Genomic DNA, 21,564 nt, shown 5'->3' with positions numbered 1-21,564 from the left:
AGGCTCAGAATTTAATCACTTTATATATTACTTGCCTCCTCCCTCTGCCCTGCTTCCAAATTTAGTATTCTGAAAAAAATCCCTAGTGAGTATTGAGTCCAAGCTGAATGTATTTTTGTTTTGAGAAATTTATCAGATGGATTATAATTTATTACTGCTTACTCTTAGTTATTTAAAGATAGTCTGGTCTTTTTTAAGGTAAAAATTTCCTATGTCTTCTATCATTAGGGTATACAAAGATGAAACTTGTTTTGTGGATATTTATTATTTTCCTCTAATTTTAACTTGCTGTTAGTTTCTGAATTCATAAAAATAGGTTTATATGGACCCTGTTTTTAATAAACTCTGCCTACTAAACATGTCTCTTGTCTATCCAATTCTAAAGGCCATTTTAATGTTCTTATTTTGCATTTCAATATTCTCTTGGTGCTACTGAATAGCAGACTCAAGAAAGGAAAAAATCCTTCCCTACTAGAAAAATAGTGGAGAGAACAAACATTAGGTTCAGAGTCAGGAATCCACAGTTAAGCTTTCTGTTTCACATTTTCTTTCTTCCCCCGCCCCAGGCTTTACCTATCTGTCTTTCCCTATCTAGAATCAATAAATCTTCTCCTCTCTTCTTATCTAATATTGAAAAAAAAAAAAGCATAAAAATTTTGCAAAGTACTATGAATGCCTGTGAAAAAGGGCATTATGTAAATGTCCAGTATTATTATGCTGGAATTTTGCCATTATGCTGTTTGCAAAAGATTAAGGTTTAGAATAATATGTCCTTTCAATCTCCAGTCCAAGGAGGTTCAGTTACCAAAATACCAGCAGAATGGCTTTTATATGGTAGGTCCATAGCAAAGCTCCAAGGCACTAGATTCCCCCCCCTCTGTGCCCCTCCCTCCCCACTTTTTTTAAATGATTACTGTCATTATTATTATGCTTAACCTTTTGGGAGAGTCGTGGCAGTGGAGGTAATTGAGAGGAAGATGTGCTACTTTTGCTTATTTTGCTAAGATGAGGGGAAAGGTAAACAAGGAGTGGGTCCTGGCTGTAGTCCAAGTGATCCCAATAGTTCAGTTTATGCGTGAGAAGGAAGAAAAGGATGTTGCATAATGCAAATGCAATTTCTATAAATATTGACATGATATGTATAGGATATAAGGGTAAACACCACCTCCAGAGTCACTGGAAGGTACAAGGCTGTACTAGGCATTCCTAGAGGTAAAGGAGTTCCTACACTGGATAATTTAAAGGCACAGAAAAGCCCAGTCAGCCTCAAAATATCTCTTGCTTCCTGGATGCCACAGTCTGAAATCTCCACCATGACACTCTGTTGAGTGGTATTTGCAGTCAACTATTCTATTCAGAGCCCCTGTGTAAGCCTATGTGCTTTCATCTAATGCAACTAGCAACTAACAAGCTGTAACTGTGCAAAGGATTTATTCCCAAATCTTCATGGAAAAGACAGCTTTTGGATGAGAGGTCTTGAAGGATGAGCAGGGCTTGACAAACTCTGGTGATTTGTGCAGAGTTAACATAAATATGTGAAGTAGATAGAACAGAATAGGTGTTAAACTGCTTGTGTTGCTGGGTAAGAATAATATGTGCTTCATTACCTATTATAGGCTCAATGAATAGCCAAACAAAACATATTCAGGGCCCTGTAGAATCCCTAGGCCACCAGTTTGAGACCTCTGATTTGATGTAGACGGAGAAAGGATAGCGAGGCATTACAGATTGAAGGGTAATATGGAAATAAAGTCACTGAGACTTGCATGTCCTCTAAAAACTCTGTTGGCATTGGTTAATTTATCATAAGGACTGGTGTTTTGACACATGGCCCAGCAGTAAGTCTAGGTAAGAATCATGGGATTGAAGACAGAGGAAACATATCCATGATTCAATTCATGAGTCACTTGGTTTATTGCACACAATTAGCATATAACACAGGTTAGTCAAAGTAGTGAAAAGAGAAAAGTAGATAAGGACCCATTCTAAGGAGAAGTCTTTGACAAACTTCATCTGCAACAGAATCAGCAGCATGGAGTCAGGTCCTCTAGCAAAGAGTCACTGGACTCAGTGGTCTCATTTCAAGGAGTCTGCCAGTAGAGTGTAATGTTTACACCCCAGGGAGTCTTCTCTCTATCATTTACTCCTTCTGTTCCAGTGAATCTTTCCTTGGATATTACCAAAGTCCTTATCTAAAGTAGCACTCTTAATTTATCAGACTAAGACACTTGTAGTCCTATACCAAATGTTTGAAAAAAAAAAAAAAGAAGTTCACCTGGTCATTGTTACTCCATCATGAATTACTTAATATAACTTAAGAGTTTCATGCAAGATAAGTAGGAATTATAAGACAAAAGAAATGACATTGTGGAGTTAGTTGGTAGCCTAGTGGTTAGGATTCAGCATTGTCACTGCTGTGGCTTGGGTTCAATCCCTAACCCTGGAACATCTACAAGCTACAGATGTACCCAAAAAAGAAAAAAAAAGGTAATATATCTTTCTTTCTTTTTTTTTCCTGTTCAAAACCTGCTTTTATTTATTTTTTATTGCTATTTCCCCAATAAAATTTTTTTTCTACTGTACAGCATGGTGACCCAATTACACATATATGCACACAATCTATTTTCTCCCATTATCATGCTCTATCATAAGTGACTAGACATAGTTCCCAGTGCTACACAGCAGGATCTCATTGCTAATCCATTCCAAAGGCAATAGTTTGCATCTATTAACCCCAAGCTCCAAATCCGCCTCACTCCCTCCCCTTCCCCTTGGCAACCACAAGTCTATTCTCCAAGTCCATGATTTTCTTTTCTGTAGAAAGTTTAATTTGTACCACATATTAGCTTCCAGATATAAGTGATATCACATGGTATTTGTCTTTCTCTGACTGACTTCACTCAGGATGAGTGTTTCTAGTTCCATCCATGTTGCTGCAAAGGGCATTATTATTATTATTATTTTTAATGGCAGAATAGTATTCCATTGTGTATATATACCACATCGTCCTAATCCAATCATCTGTCAATGGACATTTAGCTTGTTTCCATGTCTTGACTATTGTGTGAATAGTGCTGCAATGAACATGCGGGTGCATGTGTCTTTTTTAAGGAAAGTTTTGTCCAGATATATGCCCAAGAGTGGGATTGCTGGGTCATATGGTAGTTCTATGTATCATTTTCTAAGGTACCTCCATACTGTTCTCCAGAGTGGTTGTACCAGCTTCCATTCCCACCAACAGGGCAGGAGGGTTCCCTTTTCTCCATACCTCCTGCAGCATTCATTATTTGTGGACTTATTAATGATGGCCATTCTGACTGGTGTGAGGTGGTATCTCGTGATAGTTTTGATTTGCATTTCTCTAATAATCGGTGATGTTGAGCATTGTTTCATGTGCTTGTTGGCCATGTGTATATCTTCCTTAGAAAAATGTCTATTCAGGTCTTTTGCCCATTTTTCCATTGGGTTGTTGGCTTTGTTGCTGTGGAGTTGTATAAGTTGCTTGTATATTTTAGAGATGAAGTCCTTGTGAGTTGCATCATTTGAAACTATTTTCTCCCATTCTCTAAATTGTCTTTTTGGTTTCTTTTTGGTTTCCTTTGCTGTGCAAAAGCTTGCCAGTTTGATTAGGTCCCATTGGTTTATTTTTGCTTTTATTTCTTTTGCTTTGGGAGACAGACCTGAGAAAATATTCATAAGGTTGATGTCAGAGAATGTTTTGCTTATGTTCTCTTCCAGGAGTTTGATGGTGTCTTGTCTTACATTTAAGTCTTTAAGCCATTTTGACTTTATTTTTGTGCATGGTGTGAGGGTGTGTTCTAGTTTCATTGATTTGCATGCGGCTGTCCAGTATTCCCAGCAATACTTGCTGAAAAGACTGTCTTTTCCCCATTTTATGTTCTTGCCTCCTTTGTCAAAGATTAATTGACGATAGGTGTCTGGGTTGGTAATATTTCTTAAGCAAGGATATAAGAAAGGGCGTATATTCTTTTGAAGAGATATTACTGGTAGAGCAAGATCTGGTAGCCTAGAGTGGGCAAAGGATATCTTTTTTTTTTGTCTTTTGCCTTTTCTAGGGCTACTTCCGTGGCATATGGAGGTTCCCAGGCTAGGGGTCTAATCAGAGCTGTAGCCACCGGCCTACGCCAGAGCCACAGCAACTTGGGATCCGAGCCACATCTGCATCCTACACCACAGCTCACAGCAACGCTAGATCCTTAACCCACTGAGCAAGGGCAGGGATCGAACCCGCAACCTCATGGTTCCTAGTCAGATTCGTAACCACTGTGCCACAACGGGAACTCCCAAAGGACATCTTAATGGGTCAAGGGTTCAGAAATATTTCTCATACATATTTAATTATTTATGCTAACACGGTCTTCTTTAAAATGCAGGTATCAGTCAGAAAAGCTTAAATCAGATTACCTTGTATAACCCAGCTGAGATGAACCTCAAAGAGAGAAGAGAAGATTACAGAGGGGCAAAGTTTAGAGCTTGAGGCTGGGGTTGAAGTCAAAACTGTAGGTGGGTGTGAGTGCTCTGGCAGGTTGAAGGCAGTTGAGGAATCCTGTAGGTATGGGGGTGGGTACCACAGGAGAGGGAGGAGGCAAGCTTTGCCTACTGTGCAATTTTGCCTAGGACAGCTAATTGCTTGTGCCTGGAAAATTGCCTCTGAAAGCCTTGGGCAATATGCAGTAGGTTTTCCCTGATGCCTAGTTTATCAGGTTAAGTTGAAATTTGGTAGGGAGGAGAGGAGGGGAATGATGAGCTGAAAGAATCCCTGAGCTGAAACAAACCTTAAAGGTCACCAACTTTTTCAACAAATTAACTATACTGACAAAAGAGGGAATTTGAACATCCAGGAATTGTACCTTAGCCCAAATCAACTCACCACAAGTGAAAATGTCTTTGGGTACTAAAAGAGAAAGTGGAAGGGGGCTTCACTTTATCATTTTTTTCTAGGATGGACTCTGGTATGAAGGATCTAACATTCACTGAGTCTCCATTTTGTGGCCAGGTTTGTACTGGACACATTATATTTATTATCTCAATTATTCATAACAATTGTGGAACAAATTGTCGTCATCATATAATTAATGAAGGATTAACAAATCCTGGTAAAAACAAATTTGCTCATGGTAGTTCAGCTATTAAGAGGCTGGGTTAGAATTTGATTTAGGGATGTTGAGTAGGCCATACTGCATCTTTTTCACAGATGTTTATTAAATCTCTTCTATACACAAGGAACTATGCTAGGTGCTTTAAATAAGGAACTGAGTCTCTCCTTGTCGCTCAGAGTTTATAATCTAAAGGAGGAACTCCTTAATTAATTAGCTGGCCATTTTAGCTTTCTATTTAATATCCCAATCCCAATCTGATAAATAAATGGGAGATTACTGATAGCCACATAAATTGGAAGACATTCTCTATGTTCACAAAACCTTTTTAAAAAATAAGGTGAGGTGCCACACAAGACCAAAACTTGTTTTTTATTAATCCTTTATAGTGGATGGCATATAGGACAACATACCCAAGCTGTCCTAAGATATTAATAGGTTCAGCAAAAACAAGAACAAACCCAAAAACCTGGTATTAGCAATATTTTCTTCAGAAATGCTTTTCAAAAATATATGTGAGAAAAATACTAAGCACATTTCTGTTACTCTTATTATGCAAAAGTCTGTCTTCAAGAAATGGCTTGCAATTCTAAGAGCAAAGGAAGTTGTATCTTTTACCTAAAGCATAACTGACTTGTGGTCAGTTTGTTAATTAATGCATAGTCAGATGTCATTATTTTACCAACTTAATCTAAACAATAATGTATGTCTATTTCCCATGATCTTCAACCTGTATTATGCATATTTGTGATATTGATACAATTTTGACTATGTCTACCAGGGCTCACATTTTCTTAGAGCCCATTTTTTTTACCATCTACTCTAATCCAGATGCTTATATTTTATGAGCTCATGTTGATTTTTCATCACCACATTGTAATGAGATCAAACATGTTTGGGAAGTACTGATCTAGAACTTGCTGCCAAGTTGCAGCCATGCTCTGATTGCCAGTTTCCCAAACGGTACACTGTTTTCTTGATTTAGTATCCTACTTTTTGAACTTCTGGTACTTCATTATACAGATCCACAGTGTCCAATGCACATAGATCTATAGTATTAAATGCACACAGACTGAACACTTTCCTTACACACTCAATGACAAAAACTATATCACCAGAATGGTTAAAAAAGTCAATTTTGGAGTTTCCGTTATGGCACAGCAGAAACAAATCCGACTAGGAAGCGTGAGGTGAGGGTTGGATCCCTGGCCTCACTCAGTGGATTAAGGATCTGGCATTGCCGTTGAGCTGTGGTGTAGGTCGCAGACTTGGCTTGGATCTGTCATTGCTGTGGCTGTGGCGTAGGCCAGCAGCTATAGCTTTGATTAGACCCCTAGCCTGGGAACCTCCATATGCCGTGGGTGCGGCCCTAAAAACAAACAAACAAAAAAACAAAAAAACAAAGGTCAATTTTATGTTATACATATTATACTACAATTAAAAAAAAATACAACAGGGGTGACAATGGTATGTGAGTATGTGACAATGGTACTTGAGTACATATAAACTCAGGAGTTCCCTGGTGACTCAGCAGGTTGAGGATCCAGTGTTGTTACTGTTGTGATTCTAGTAACTGCTGTGGCATGAGTTTGATCCCTGGCCAGGGAGAACTTCCTCATGCTGTGGGTGCAACCAAAAAAGAAAAAAAAAGAATATAAATTCATTGCAAGAAAATGATATTTTTAACATCATATGTAAAACAATAAAATATTTTATACTCTGAGAAAAGCATAAATAGGAGCTAAATGTTCCCTAGAATCTGAACAAGAAATATACTCATGAGAATACTTACATAAAATTAAGGAAAAAACTGGACCACATTTCCATGAAGGAATTGTTCATTTGTATGTTCTCAGCACTTTTGTAAAGAGAGCCTAGCACATAGTATATGTTCAACAAGTATTTGTTGAATGGATAAAAAGATTATTTTAGCCCTGAGGCTCTTTCCTTGGTTGCCCATTTAATCTGTTTACTTCGTAGAGCAAGTTTCATAATCTATACTTAATATCTCCTTGTTCCTTTTTCCCTTAGAACATAATTGATTATAAAACCTTTGGTAAATCCCAGATTAAAAACATACAAACAAAAAACCCCTGTGTAAAAGTAATTGTTTAAAAATATTTTAGGGAGCTTTATTTTAAAAATCATTTATATAATTTTAATGACCATATTTGGATGAACCATATGAAACTGCTTTTTTTTTGTAGATTAAAAATAGGCAATTTCACTTGGTTTAATCTTAGTTTAAGAATTACCAGCTAATATATGCCTACAGTTTCAAGTGATGGAAACACTGAAGCTTGGAGAAAATGTACATTAATGTTCATTAAAAGGGCTCTTCTTTGCTTCAAAATGCCAGGGACTGAAAGTGATCTCAAAAAGTGGAACAAATATTATAGCATCTTCATTAAAATATGTGAAGATGACATTTTTACTATGAACTTTTATGGTTAATCATAAATCTCCCTCCAGAGACTGTGGAATGACCATCTGAATGTATTGTAAAAAGATTTAATGACCTTAAATATTGATTACTTTAATAGCAGTCCCTTCCATTTCTGAAGTTAAAACAAGTACTCTCCATTATTCTGGTTAAAAAGGATTTCATGTATTTCAAAATTAAGAATATAAAAAAGTGAGTTTATAATTTGTTTTTAAAAATACTACCATTAATGATAAAAGGCAAGGAAATTAATTTTGATCATTTACTATTTGAACAATTTCAAAATTCCTAAATAGTCATAAAATCATTTGAAAGGTAGAGCTAGGACAATGACCCTCGAATCACAGCAGTGACCATGGGCAAAGTTCTACAGAGGAAATATAATAAATTTTGCTTCTGTTGTTATCCATAACTCCTGTGGGTACTGGTGGTGTTGACACAAGAGAAACCCCAGTGAAAAAAACCCTTCTAATCCAAAAGGTAAACAGAGAAGAATTAGAAAGGTGCAGAATGCTGCTTCTGCCTTCTAGTTGTAACTGACTTGTCCCCTTTCTTCTCACCATCTGCTTTGCAAGAGAAAGGCTAGGCTGAGTTTATACAAGAATGGCCAGTTTTCTAGACTAGTCAGTAGACCATTTCAGTGTTAGTGGGAGAAGTGAGTGAGTAATGCACTACATTTTGATGAAAACCTCTGTGACATCTTATATGTTTATATTTACTTATGCAGTAAACAAATAGTTCCATAGGGCATAAGCTGCATTGTAGCCTGCTTTTAAAAATTTTTTAAAAATGTAGGTATTATGAACTTCATTCCCTGTCATTCATTATTTCTGTACAACATTATTTTTTTAGCATTGCTTAAGATTCTATTGTATGTGTGGTGCTTCACAATTTATGCAAACAAACCTCTGTTTTTATTCACTACTTTTTGTTTTGTTTTGTTTTGTTTCAGTTTTTTGTTACTTACTACTTTTTCTGAATTCACTTCTTCATTATTATAACATTGCTGCTAAATATGAACATAAATTATTAGTTCTTTTTTAGGATAAATTTAGCAAATTCTAGAAGTAGAATTTCTGGTTGAAAATGGGGATTTTGAATGGCTTCTTGAAGAAAACAGTTAGCTCCCCAAAGCAGAGATAAGGAAGAGATACAAGGAACTGGGATGAACCCTTTCACACTGGGGGAGCCTCCAGTGAGGGTCTAACTTAACCAGTTTAGAAACATGGGACATATATTTACCACATCACACTCAGGCAATTTTTTCAGACCAAGGCCAGAAAGACAGAGTGAGGAAATATGAAAATGATTGACATTTTTTGATTATTTACTATGTGCCAGGCAGTGCTCTAAGCATTTTCTGTGTATTATCTCACTCTATTCCTACCTTAACCAGCTTGTCACTAGCTGTTCCTCTCCTTGGGATGCTCATCCTCTGATCTTTGCATGGATCCTTCCTGTCATTCAGATGGCAGCTTAAATGTCACTCTATCAGATTCTTTCCTTAACCACCATTCTAAAGTAGCAGCTCAAGCTCTATCACATCACCTTACTTTAGTTGTCTGCTTTGCATTTAGTATAATTTGATGTTTCTTATTCAGCTAAGTATTTATGGAGTATGATTCTACTCCCTCACCACACACACACACGCAGACATGTACACCACATTCATGCATGCATTAAACCACACTAAATATATGAGCCACTAGTCACATGTGGCTATTTAAATAAAAATTAAAATTAATTAAAATTAAGTTAAAAAAAAACCAGTTTCTAAGCTGCATTAGCCACGTTTCAAGCTCTCAATAGCCACATGTAGCTAGTGGCCACCTCATTGGACAGTAGGATATAGAACATTTCCATCACAGCAGAAAATTCTGTTATATAATGCTACTCTAGAATGTAAGCCCCCCCAAAAGGGGAATCTTGTATACCCAGTACTTAAAAAAAAAAAAAAGTTTTCCTTTTTCCTTAAAAAATTTATTGAGGCATAGTTGATTTATAATATTATATTAGTTTCAGGTACACAACATAGCGATTCTAAATTTTTATAGATTATACTCAAAGTTATATTAGCTGTTTTCCCTGTGCTGCACAATATATCCTTGCAGCTTGTTTATTTTATACATAGTAATTTGTGCTTTAATCCCTCACCCCTATCCTGCTCCTCTCCTTGTTCCACTGGTAACTGGTAACTACTTATTTGTTCTCTATATCAGTGAGCCTATTTCTGTTTTGTTATATTCATTTGTTTTATTTTTAAGATTCCACATACAAGCGATATATAGTATTTGTCTTTCTCTGTCACACTTCTTTCACTAAGCATAATACCCTCCAGGTCCATCCATGTTGTAAATGGCAAAATTTCAAATTTCATCCTTTTTGTGGCTGAGTTTTATATATATATATATATATGTATATATATATACCACATCTTCATTATCCATTCATCTGTTGATGGACACTTGGGTTGCCTCCATATCTTTGCTATTGTAAACGATGCTACTATGAATATTGGCTTACATATAACTTTTGGAATTAGTGTTTTTATTTTCTTTGTATGTATACTCAGGAGTGGATTATATGGTAGTTCTATTTTTAGTGTTTTGAGGAAACTCCATACTGCTTTCCATAGTGGCTGCACCAAATTACATTCCCATCAACAATGTACTCTTTTTGTCACATCCTTGCCAACATTTATTTGTGGTCTTTTTGATGATAGCCATTCTAACAATCATAGCAATGTTGAACATCTTTTCATGTGCCTGCTGGCCATCTGTATATCCTTTTTGGAAAAATGTGAATACAGGTCTTCTGCTCATTTTTTAATTCAGTTGTTTTGTTTTTTGATATTGAGTTGTATGAGCTGTTTGTATATTTTAGATTTTAACCCCTTATCACATAGCCTTTGAAAATATTTTCTCCCATCCATCAGGTTGTCTTTTCATTTTGTTGATGGTTTCCTTTGCTGTGCAAAAGCTTTTAAGTTTAATTAGACCCCATTTGTTTATTTTTGGTTTTGTTTTCTTTGCCTTAGGAGACAGATCCGTCCCCCCCCCAAAATACTGCTATAATTTATGTTAAAGAGTGTTCTGCCTGTGTTTTCCTCTAGGAGTTTTATGGTGTCATAACTTATAGTTAGGTCTTTAACCCATTCTGAGTTCATTTTTGTATATGGTGTGAGAAAATGTTCTGATTTTATTCCTTTAAATGTAGCTATCCAGTTTTCTCAGCACCACTTATTGAAGAGATCATCTTTCCTCCATTGCTTATTCTTGCCTCCACTGTTTTAGATTAATTGATTATAGATGTGTTGGTTTATTTCTGGGCTCGCTAGTCTGTTCCATTGATCTTCTTATCTACTTTTGTGCCAGTACCATATTGTTTTGATTACTATAGCTTTGTAGTATAGTCTGAAGTTAGAGAGTATAATACCTTGAGTTGTGTTCTTCTTTCTCAATATTTCTTTGGTGGGTCCTCAATATGATGAATTTGTGTGCATAACAGATGCCAAGCAAATATTTTTTGAATAGAAAATGAATGCACTTCCAAGAAAAACACTGCTGAGCCTTGATGTGAATGAGCTTTGTATAAGTAAATGACCATATCACTTCTAATGGAAAGCAATATGGCTTTCAGGAGAAAGATTATTTCAATTCTTTCAGACTTTCTGAACTGGGCAGAGTTTCTATAACCACATCTGCCATTGATTATTCTTTGTTTTATTCAGTAGACTCAAAAATAGACCTGGTTATAAAAATATCAATGATTTTTCTTATTGTGTGGTAGCTTCTTTGGCTTATAAGTAAAAACTTTTAATAGGGCTTATTGGAGAAATGGAAAGAGGCCAGATGGAGCTGTGGGTAAAGACCATCTTCTGTGCAGTATAGTATTTGCTCAAGATGTCTAAAAAGACAGTGTTGTCAATCTCACATCTTTAGTAATAATTTCTCTGAGCTTTGATTAATGTGGGTGTGAAATGTGTCTGATGTAGTAGAATGTGTCTGAAACATTCTGAGACAAGAGTCAAAAAGTATTTTTAATTTTAAAAATGAATTTTAAGTAGGCTGAAATGGAATGATGTCATTTAATATAACAGGTATGATAGTATATTACTGCATTAGAAGAAAAAGTGTGAAAAATATATCTTTGTCAGACATGCAGGACAAATAGAGCCTGTATGTTTTTAAGGCCATTAAATCCTTCCTTACCAGAGTCCTATTCTGTTTTTAAATCACCACAATGAGGTTACGGTAAAAATTCTGATTTTCTGTTACTTGCCTAACATAAAAAAATGTTGGTTTTTCTACTCCATCCCATTCCTCTATTTTAATACTCCGATATATGCCAAAGTTCTTACAAGGAAGCTCATTCATTAACTAATGGAAAATTATTATTGATTGGCAGTAAAGAATTATTACTTCAGGAACACCTGTGATTCAAAAAGTAGGGACTGATGAGTAATCTGAAGACCAGTTCAGAGTAAGTAAACGTGAATAACATTTATTAAAAACTTACCAATTTCCTATCACAAAATTGACCACAAAGTGGGGTAAGGCCACTCTGGAAATGTAGTAGTCATAATCTGATCTGAAAGGGTATACGGATGCTCCATGCACTGTTACCTAATTAGAATATAGTATTTCCAAATCATAAACTTTATGGCTTTAGAATCATTGCTGATGTTTTTACATGCAATTGAAATGGAGGAAAATACAGGGAACTAGATAGGAGTTATTTGGTGTAAAAGAAAATAAAGAGGTATGTGTGTGTGTGTGTGTGTGTGTGTGTGTGTGTGTGTGTGTGCGCGCGCGTGCATGCGTGCACATAAAAGAGAGAGGGGAGGGGAGGGAAGGAAGAGAACAAAAAATTAGAAATGATGGGAATATGCATGGTTTTAGAAATCAAGAAAACTGAATATTAAAAGGGTTCAGAAAGTTCCATTCAGACTCTAGACTATGTAACCTTCACTTTTTTTTTTTTTTTTTTTTTGGTCTTTTTCTAGGGCCACACCTGCAGCATATGGAGGTTCCCAGGATAGGGGTCCAACTGGAGCTATAGCCGCCAGCCTACACCACAGCCACAGCAATTCCAGGTTGGAGTTGTGTCTGCGACCTACACCACAGTTCATGGCAAAGCCGGATCCTTAACCCACTGAGCGAGGCCAGAGATACAACCCGCAACCTCATGGTTCCTAGTCGGATTTGTCAACCACTGAGCCATGACAGGAACTCTGACCTTCCCTTCTAACGCTCCAACACAGAGGGACATCTCAGTATTTCTGTGTTCAGTGGCCAGGAGCTCATGCCTGTGTAATATAGGTCTTCTAGCAGAGGTTACTTAATCCCCACTGGGGTTCTGTGAGAAGCAAGAGAGAAACATAAAGGTCTGCAGCATGATTACTCTTGAAACCATGGTGAATAGTGCTGTGGTTAAAGTGATGCAATTTCAGATCTACCAATGTCTGAAAGAAGGATGTCCTTTGGCTATTGACAAAAATGAAGAAACAGGGTGTGTATTTGGATGTCCCCCTACACAATCATTCTTTTCCAGAAAGTGAGTCTCCTCTAGTAGATTCAATATTTCTTAAGGAAAGTCCCCATATTGTCTTTTGTTGTTGTTGTTGTTTACTTTTTAGGGTTGCACCTGCAGCACATGGAGGGTCCCAGGCTAGGAGTTGAATTGGAGCTGTAGCTGCTGACCTATACCACCGCCACAGCAAAGCAGAATCCAAGCCATGTCTGCAACCACAGCTCATGGCAATGCCAGATCCCCAACTCACTGAGCAAGGCCAGGGATCGAACCAGCATCCTTTTGGATACTAGTCAGTTTCCTTAACTGCTGAACCAAAAGGGAAATCCCCCATATTGTCTTTTGCTTTGTGTGTTTTCAGCCATGAATGGAGAAGAGAAGACCTTGAGGAGAGAAGAGTCAGGGAGGAAAGAAAAATAAGGGACAAAATATAGCAGTAAGGAACATTTTTGATGATTCCAGATAGGCCTGGAAATCAAGATTCCTCATGGCCCTGCTTATAAAAGGGTATCAGGTAATACATATTTAGATCTATGAATAGATAGATAAATAGATAGATAGGCATGAAGCATGGTTTATAAGAACGTACTCCCATAAAAATCAAATGGCAGCCTCTCCTGTGCACAACCAAAAGAACTCTCTTTTTCCCCTTTAATAGTGGGTCTGGATTAAAAAGCACTGTTTCTGGCAGAGGAGGAAGGTTGTAAGCTGAAGATAGAGAGGAGGGAAACAGAGAAGGAAGGACAGAAGATGAATACTTCCATTGGGGGTGTGCCTAGGGGTTTCTCAAGATGCTCCAGGCAATTGCAGAACTGAGCTTGTGTCTTGAACTGGCCCCAGGCTCCTCTTCTAGACTTAAAAAGAACAACCATCTTATCTCCACTTTTCGTCTTCCTGTTCACTGCTCCTCCCTTCTTGTTCTTCCAAGCTCTAAGTCTTTGTGCAGAGAGGGCAGTTGCTGTAGCAGCTTTCATTTTGATTCTTTGACCTCAAACTTCTCATTCCACGAAAAGCTTTGAGGACCCCACAGGAGTCATGACCCTATTTCACCTTGGCTAAGCGTTCACCATGCCCGGATGTTGAAGGAAGAAAAGGATTAATGGCATTATTTTGATGACTTTGTTTTAGCTGAACACTGAACTGAAAGGTAGATAGGATGACTGTGAAGAAATATAAGTTGGGCAAATAAACAACTCTTGTCTGTTTGAGAAAAATCTTTGCATGACAAATCTCAAATTGGACAAAGTAGGATTAACACTATATTACACGCCATCTGTCACTGAAGGTTCAGTAATTCAAATAGCAAATCTAAAATCTCTCAGTGATACATTATTCTGCAAATTAAAAGAACAAAACCTGTGATTTGGGTGTTTCAGAAATCAGAAATATGGGATCAGAAAAAGCCAGTCTCCTGATGGTCCAGTTGCTGCACCCTGAAATCTAGACAATATGCCATTACCAGATCAATCTCCCTTAATCCTCTCTTGTCACATCAGTTCACTACTCTAGAGATTTCATTATATCCCTATTTCAAATATTTCTTTTTTTCTACCCACTTTCTCCTAAATTGACATTCCTGCAAAATTTACATAATTCTGTTAAAGTCCACCTCTAGTTTCCCATCATCCGTCCATAAGACCTCTGTTTCAGCAAAAGCATATGCTCATAAATCCACCACAATAAATTTCTGACCTTTGCCTCTTTGGTTTTGATCCCTTTGCTCTAGAATGTGGGGCTTTCTATCCAACTTCACCTCCTCCCAAACAGTCTAACATCTTGGCTCAGGTCAAATCCTCTAACTGCAATGCAGTCACGCCTGAATGTAGCACAACTGGTATCTCTCTCCTCCAACACTCTACAGCTCTTAACAGGCTACACAGTCAGTGTTTGATTATATACACTTGCTCACTCTTAAATAATACAGCATGCTGAAAGAGCATAACAATGTCTGGCATATAGTAGTCACCTAATAAATAGTCATTTATTTATTTCCTTCCTCATTATTGTTGCATATTGTTTTCTTCCTAACAAGGCTAGCAACTAATTAAGAAAATGATCATTTTATTTTCTCTCTTCTCACAGGGACTGGCATCTTGGAGAGCACTCAGTGGATAATCAATAGATACTTACTGACCGAATGACTGATCGACTAATGCACTTTTCATTTGGATTCCAAGTGCAGAAGCCCTTGAGGATGTGCTGGTTTTCCTCCAAGTGATCTGAAATTGACCTCTACTGCACGGTAGAAAGTTCACTGCTCTTTTGCAGATGAGAAAGTTGAAATACAGAGAGAATTTAAATACTCTCAAAGTCAAACAGGACGTTAGTGACAGCTACAAGCTGCAATTAGAGGCCAGGCATTCTGATTGCCAGTCAATTGAATGTGGAGTCATTGAACTGTTTTCTGACATGAGTAGCTTTTATCTGCCTGTTAATCTCTCATGTATAAGCTATAGCTCATTGTAGTATGAATCTGCTTCTCTTTTTTATTTTGTTTTCTTTATTTTTGAGTGACTCTCATAGGTAAAAATGTATCCAATTATCTACCATGACGATTGGTTAAATTTTTTTTAAACTGAGGCATAACTGACATATAATAGTTTCAGGTGTATAATGTAATGATTCAATATTTGCATATATCATAAAATGATCACTGCAAGGAGTCTGGTTAACAACTATCATTATAAATAGAATTTTCTTCCTTAAAATGAGGAGTTTTAAGATCCGCCATGATTGTTGCTTTTTGTTTCTTCGTTGGCCTTTTAAGATCAGGAACTGTGCCTTATATATTCTTACTAACACAGTACCTGACACTTGATAGATGTTTAATAAATATTCACTGAGTGGATATTATCATTAAAATGATCTTTTTAGAGTCTGGACAATTAACATACTTAACTCCTCTTTACATCGTCAAAGAAAGTTAAACTTATAGTGTTATTTCATTCATAGCAATCTATTCTTAATGTTGAATTACGTTTCCCTTGCCTAGTTATTGTCCTTTAGGGGTTACACAAGAGATTGAACTACCATAACACTGTCCTTGGTTTGATTCCTAAACTATAGGCTAACCTATGCCTTAAATGCCCAATCCACAGTAAGAATATAACATTTATATATTTAAGAGAAGAAAATAACTTAACTGAAACAGGAGTCAGTTTAAGGAGACAGAATTACTGCCCCCAAGTTAGAAAAAAAGCATTTTATCACTGACTCATCTGAGCCATATGGATTTCATAACTGATGATTAGCTTCTCTTAATCAGTTGAACATCCATTTAAGGGACAAATTGATTAGCTCTTTGCATAATTAACAGAACATTAAGTACCATCACTTTGAGTTGAAAAAAATTGTTTTCATTAACAGCAAATATGAACAGTTTAACATTAAGACATTAAATGGAATTATCTCAAATCATTATTAATCTGTTTTTTCAAAATTTTGAGGAAGTATTTGCAGCTAGCTTAGTACCCAATGTTTGTAAGTCCCAAAGCATGTTCATTTTTCTGGCTAGAGTTGAATTTAATATACATTTTCCACGAGAGAGTAAGATTATAATATACCAATATATAAATAATAACCAACACTAGTATTGATCAAACTCTACTAATTCTCTACTTAGAGAAATGGCAAGTAACAGTTCTGAGGCATAGAACAAGAAAAAAATATTAAACTTTTACAAATTATTTGAAAAATATTTGGTGAGGAATTGGAGAAAGATTGGCATGAATGTTAAAATGGGGGAAATTGTTATTAAAGATGTCAGGATCTATAAAAAACATGATTCATGAGCCAGTAGAAGTCACAGAATTGAACAATGTGGAAATATGCAAGAACAGGACTGAACAATATGTTAGAAAATTAAAGATGTGAAAGGCTCTGCCTGCTGTCACCAGGTCCAAGAAGATATTCCAGTGGGGAAAAACACCTGGGAAATGAATCTTACAATTGACAGGGGGTCAGCAAAGTTGTTTAAAGATGTGCTATGTCAGTAGTCATAAAAATTGCACTTAATTACACAAACACATAATTAAAGCCAAGCATTCAGAACATTAGAGCTGTGTCATTCTGAGACAGACAGTAGTTGATTCTGACTACACCTTGGGCACTGAGGACCTAATTAGCCTTTTCAAGAAAGTGTGCAGGTATCAGTCAATTCTGGAATTAGTGCTGCGTAGGACATTTGTTAATGGAGACAATGTAATACTTGAAATTGATGAGGCCTCGGGCAAGTTTCAAACAGAAGTTTAGGAATTTAATGAACAAACATGGAGGAAATTCAGTTTAGACTTGTTTCTAAGAGTCTACTTGTGCAAAATACACCTTTTTAATTCATCTCAAATTACAGTCTCAGTAGAGATTAGTTTGAAAGAGAACCATTTTGTAGGCTCCAATCAATAGGATACCAAAGACCTAATCTAAAACAGTCATGTTATTTTAACATTATTACATTCTACTAGTTCACCAAGAGTTGCTTGGCTGTGACAATGTAAATGTTACCCCGAGTGGTAATTGCTGAGAAACAGTCAAATAATACCAGTTCCACTAGATCAGCTTCTCAAATAGTGTTTGCAAGTGCCTGGCTAGCAAGTTGAAAATACAGATTTCCAGGATCATCCTCAGTGATTCTGATTCAGTAAGCTTGGGGTGGGACCTAGGAATCTGCACTTTTAACAAACACTGATAGGAGATCCACTGGCCATTCTTTGAGAATCCCATGCAAGCCAAGAGCTTCTTGAGGGTAAGGACCATTATTTATTGTTTATAAAAAATTCAGGACTTTATGTAATGATGCTTAGTAATAGTTAAATCATTCATTGAGTCAATAAATAAGTGGGTGATTATTTCTCACTCTGGCTTACCCTCACTTTATATCAAAGTATTTTCAGTTTCTACAATATTTACCTAGAAGCTCTAGTCTTTTTTTTTTTTTTTTTTTTTTTGTCTTTTGTCTTTTGTCTTTTTTTTTTTGTTGTTGTTGTTGTTGCTATTTCTTTGGGCCGCTCCCACAGCATATGGAGGTTCCCAGGCTAGGGGTCGAATTGGAGCTGTAGCCACCGGCCTACGCCAGAGCCACAGCAACGCAGGATCCGAGCCACGTCTGCAACCTACACCACAGCTCACGGCAATGCCGGATCGTTAACCCACTGAGCAAGGGCAGGGACCAAACCCTCAACCTCATGGTTCCTAGTCGGATTCGTTAACCACTGCGCCACGACGGGAACTCCCTAGAAGCTCTAGTCTTAAACCCTTTATCCTAAACAGCAGGAATCATGTCTCATTATTGGAGTTTCTGTGCATTCATTCATTCAACATTAAAAAAAAAATATTCATTGAGCTCACACTTTATACCAGGAACTTCCTTTTTTTTTTTTTTTTTTTTTTTTTAGGGCCGCATTCGTGGCATATGGCAGTTCCCAGGCTAGGGGTCGAATTGGAGCTGTAGCTGCTAGCCTACACCACAGCCACAGCAACATGGGATCCAAGCTGTATCCTTGACCTACACCACAGCTCACGGTAATGTTGGATCCTTAACCCACTGAGCAAGGCCAGGGATCGAACATACATCCTCATGGATGCTAGTCAGATTCGTTTCCCCTGAACCATGACAGGAACTCCTATACCAGGGGCTTTCTAAACACTTGGGAATGTAAATGAAATAGACAATGATCTCTCCCTCATGGAGCTTACATTCTAGAAGTTTGCATGTATCCTGCTTCTAACTCCAAGGTTTTAAAATTATTTTCTGGGAAAACAATTATGTGTTATAAGTTCACACCAATGAGTTTCTTATAGAGTCTTGAATTAAGTAAAAAAAAATCATTTTGGAAACTTTCAAAGCTCACTGAGAAAAAGAGAGATTGGCTTAAGGCACCAGGGAGTTTTATTTTTGCACATAAATATTTATATGTGTAAAGGGGTGTGTGGTTAATTATAAGCAATGGGAGAAGAATGACAGATGCTTAGATCCTCTGTCCCCACGGAGAGACAGACCTTGCTTCTTGGAGTGTAGTGGCACATCGTGTGGTCTGTGTACTGAATCACTGATTTAAATATTGCAGCAGCTGGAGTGCAAAGTATATCAGCAAATACTACAGGAGGAGGAGCATGTGTGTCTTGAATACAAAGTAAGAATGGAATAGGTTTGCACAGTCACATTAAGCAAGGCTGTGGATGGCTCTTTTCTTTTTATATTTCAGTTTCAAAGGAGAGCTGGAGAAGGGCAAGTGGACAGTTCAGGGACACAGGCAGATAAATGAGTACAGGGCCTGGTGTTGTTTCCTAAATTCTAATTTCTATGAGAGAGAGGGAGAGAGAAAAAGAAAGAGAGGGAAAGTTCTCACCCTAGCAGGGAAAAACTATTCAGAGAATTCGTCTCCATAATGAAAGCACTAAACCGAACAAGTAAAGTCCCTACTTCAGTGCTCACCGGGGAAAAAGAAATGAAACTAGTTTTCCTTAGCAACTTTCACGTTATTACCTGTATTTTTTGTTTAACATGAAGTTCAAAATCCTCTTCTCAGTTTTCCTTTACTGAGTAATATCAATAAGGGTTTGCATAGACCACACCTGACCTCATTTGCTATTCCCTAATTTACAGGTTAGGAATCTAAGGTGAAGTGAATTCAAATGATGTTACACAAAGATATAATCACTGGTAAGCAGCAGAATGAAGACTAAATCCAGGTTCTCTGATTACAAAATCTGTTTCCACATCACGCTGCCTCTTCTTACTTTTATTCCTTTTTATAGTTGTTATTGTCTTTCTTTTCCCTCTATAATTCCCTGAGTTATAAATGACAAGAAAGCTGGGGGAGTGTATTATTGTGGGTGGGAGGTGAAGAGAATGGTTAATGCCAATGAGTAGAACTTTCTTACTTACAAATAAGGCAGTGAAAAGGAGTAGGAAAAATAAAGAGCAGCTTTAGAAGAAGGATGAATTCCAATAGTAAACGAACAGATAGATTTCATACTTAAACAATGAAATAGCTAAAAATGTTAAGTCCTTTTCTCAATATTCTATTTTTTTATGCTATCACCTGTGCTGATGATGTCACATAATCTGGTGAACTTCTTGGAGTGATTACCCAACTAAAAGCATCCTCCAAACATCCCATGATATCGCAAGAAGAGACGCCTCAATCTCAATCTGAAAATGTTAGTATTGATCATCAGAAATTATGGCCCAGGGTCATTTAATACATTAATTCTTTATGAGTGTGAGTCATAACTCACCATCCAGGTTGATGCCAGTTGATTTGGTAGTGTTCATGTGGGAACAGCAGGGAACAGGGAGCTGGATTCCATTCTGCCTCATGCCTCATCAACCAGATGGTTGGCTGTATCAAAGCCAGTGATGCTGATGTCAGAGGCGAGAGAACGCAGCTGGATTTTCAGGTTCAAGGGGAAAGAGGGAATCCATAATGCTAAAAGTTTGGAAGGAAATTGCCTTTGAACTAGTAGATAGAGCCAACTAGAACTGATGGAGAGTTTTTAATGTTAAGTCCTGCAGCAACATTTCTGTGTAATTTCTTTTGGGGACATGGTAGGATTTGAATCCTTTTTATCTCACACCTGCTAACAGGCCTGTTGGTGCCAGTTAGCTGGTTATTGTGCACCAGATCCAGAGGAGATTTTAGCACTGACAAACTAGACTCCTACCAACTCCTGTATCATATTATCCTAGGGATTTCTGGTGACTAGCTTGAAACCAAAAAGTACAAGGATGAAAAAACACCTTAGAGCACCAGCCCCTAGAACTTGTTGATGAAGATTTTATTTTTATGAAGATATCAGTACAATTTCACACTTTAGGGTTTAAGAAAAATAATTCATACTTTGCTTCCTGGTTTGGTCATGCTAGGGCTAGCAGAAAATCTAATTATAGGCACATAAGCAGGGGATTGGGGACAGGGATATTTCCCTACTGGGACTTATACAGTGTAGGAAACTTGGAGAAAGGCTCTCATGATCTTTATTTTATCCTAGTTGCTACTAAGATGTTCATTGTTCAAGCTTATCTGATCCACTTGAATATGAACACTCTCTGTACCAAATCTGATCATGGCTCCAAAGACCATGATACCTGATATCCTTATGTTCCCACATCAGAGGTCTGACCACTCCTGGGCCACTTCATGGATGTAAAGGCCAAAATCTTCCATCTATACCTGAAACACACTATACCTCTCCTCTCCAAAAACCTCCTACTCTACAGGAATCCTTTTCTTTATCCAGAATTCAGACCATTAATGTCTGTTTCACAAGCATCAGCTTCTTCTCAAACAGAGATCTGGGTGTGAATTTCAGGGTCTCTTCTGAAACACAAAAAATGTTATTAAAATAATTCCCACAAAGTAAGGGAGGCTGGTCACAGGGACATTCCTATGCTTCTTGGAAGCCTTATAGGATGAGGAAAATTGCCCTTTCATTCGTTGTATTCTCCTCCTGCAGCAAGAACAAGGTAAAATT

General features: G+C 37.2%; 3 protein-coding genes across 8 annotated transcripts in view; 2 read left to right on the top strand and 1 right to left on the bottom strand.

The window, feature by feature from the left end:
- Positions 1–17,145, top strand: part of LOC102162169 (uncharacterized) — a 58,981-nt gene extending 41,836 nt beyond the window's left edge. Inside the window, exons 6-7 of one of the 2 annotated variants that reach the window (XM_084969525.1) lie at positions 13,454–13,606; positions 15,175–17,145. The gene's annotated coding sequence lies outside the window, so the exon portion shown is untranslated. The remainder of the gene's footprint in view (positions 1–13,453; positions 13,607–15,174) is intronic. The other variant, XM_084969526.1, reaches the window with a different exon arrangement.
- CCDC196 (coiled-coil domain containing 196) overlaps positions 1–21,564 on the bottom strand; it is a 137,305-nt gene that overhangs the window by 30,001 nt on the left and 85,740 nt on the right. The gene's annotated exons all lie outside the window — the stretch shown is intronic.
- LOC102159623 (uncharacterized) overlaps positions 15,175–21,564 on the top strand; it is a 412,972-nt gene continuing 406,582 nt past the window's right edge. Inside the window, exons 1-2 of the mRNA XM_084969531.1 lie at positions 15,175–15,334; positions 19,694–20,250. The gene's annotated coding sequence lies outside the window, so the exon portion shown is untranslated. The remainder of the gene's footprint in view (positions 15,335–19,693; positions 20,251–21,564) is intronic.

Source organism: Sus scrofa, chromosome 7, assembly GCF_054392235.1.
Source record: "Sus scrofa isolate SSC_HxYL_T2T_F1_AM1 chromosome 7, Sscrofa_HxYL_maternal_Yorkshire_Landrace_v2.0, whole genome shotgun sequence".
Classification (NCBI taxonomy): domain Eukaryota; kingdom Metazoa; phylum Chordata; class Mammalia; order Artiodactyla; family Suidae; genus Sus; species Sus scrofa.
This window is presented reverse-complemented; position numbering and strand designations above follow the sequence as displayed.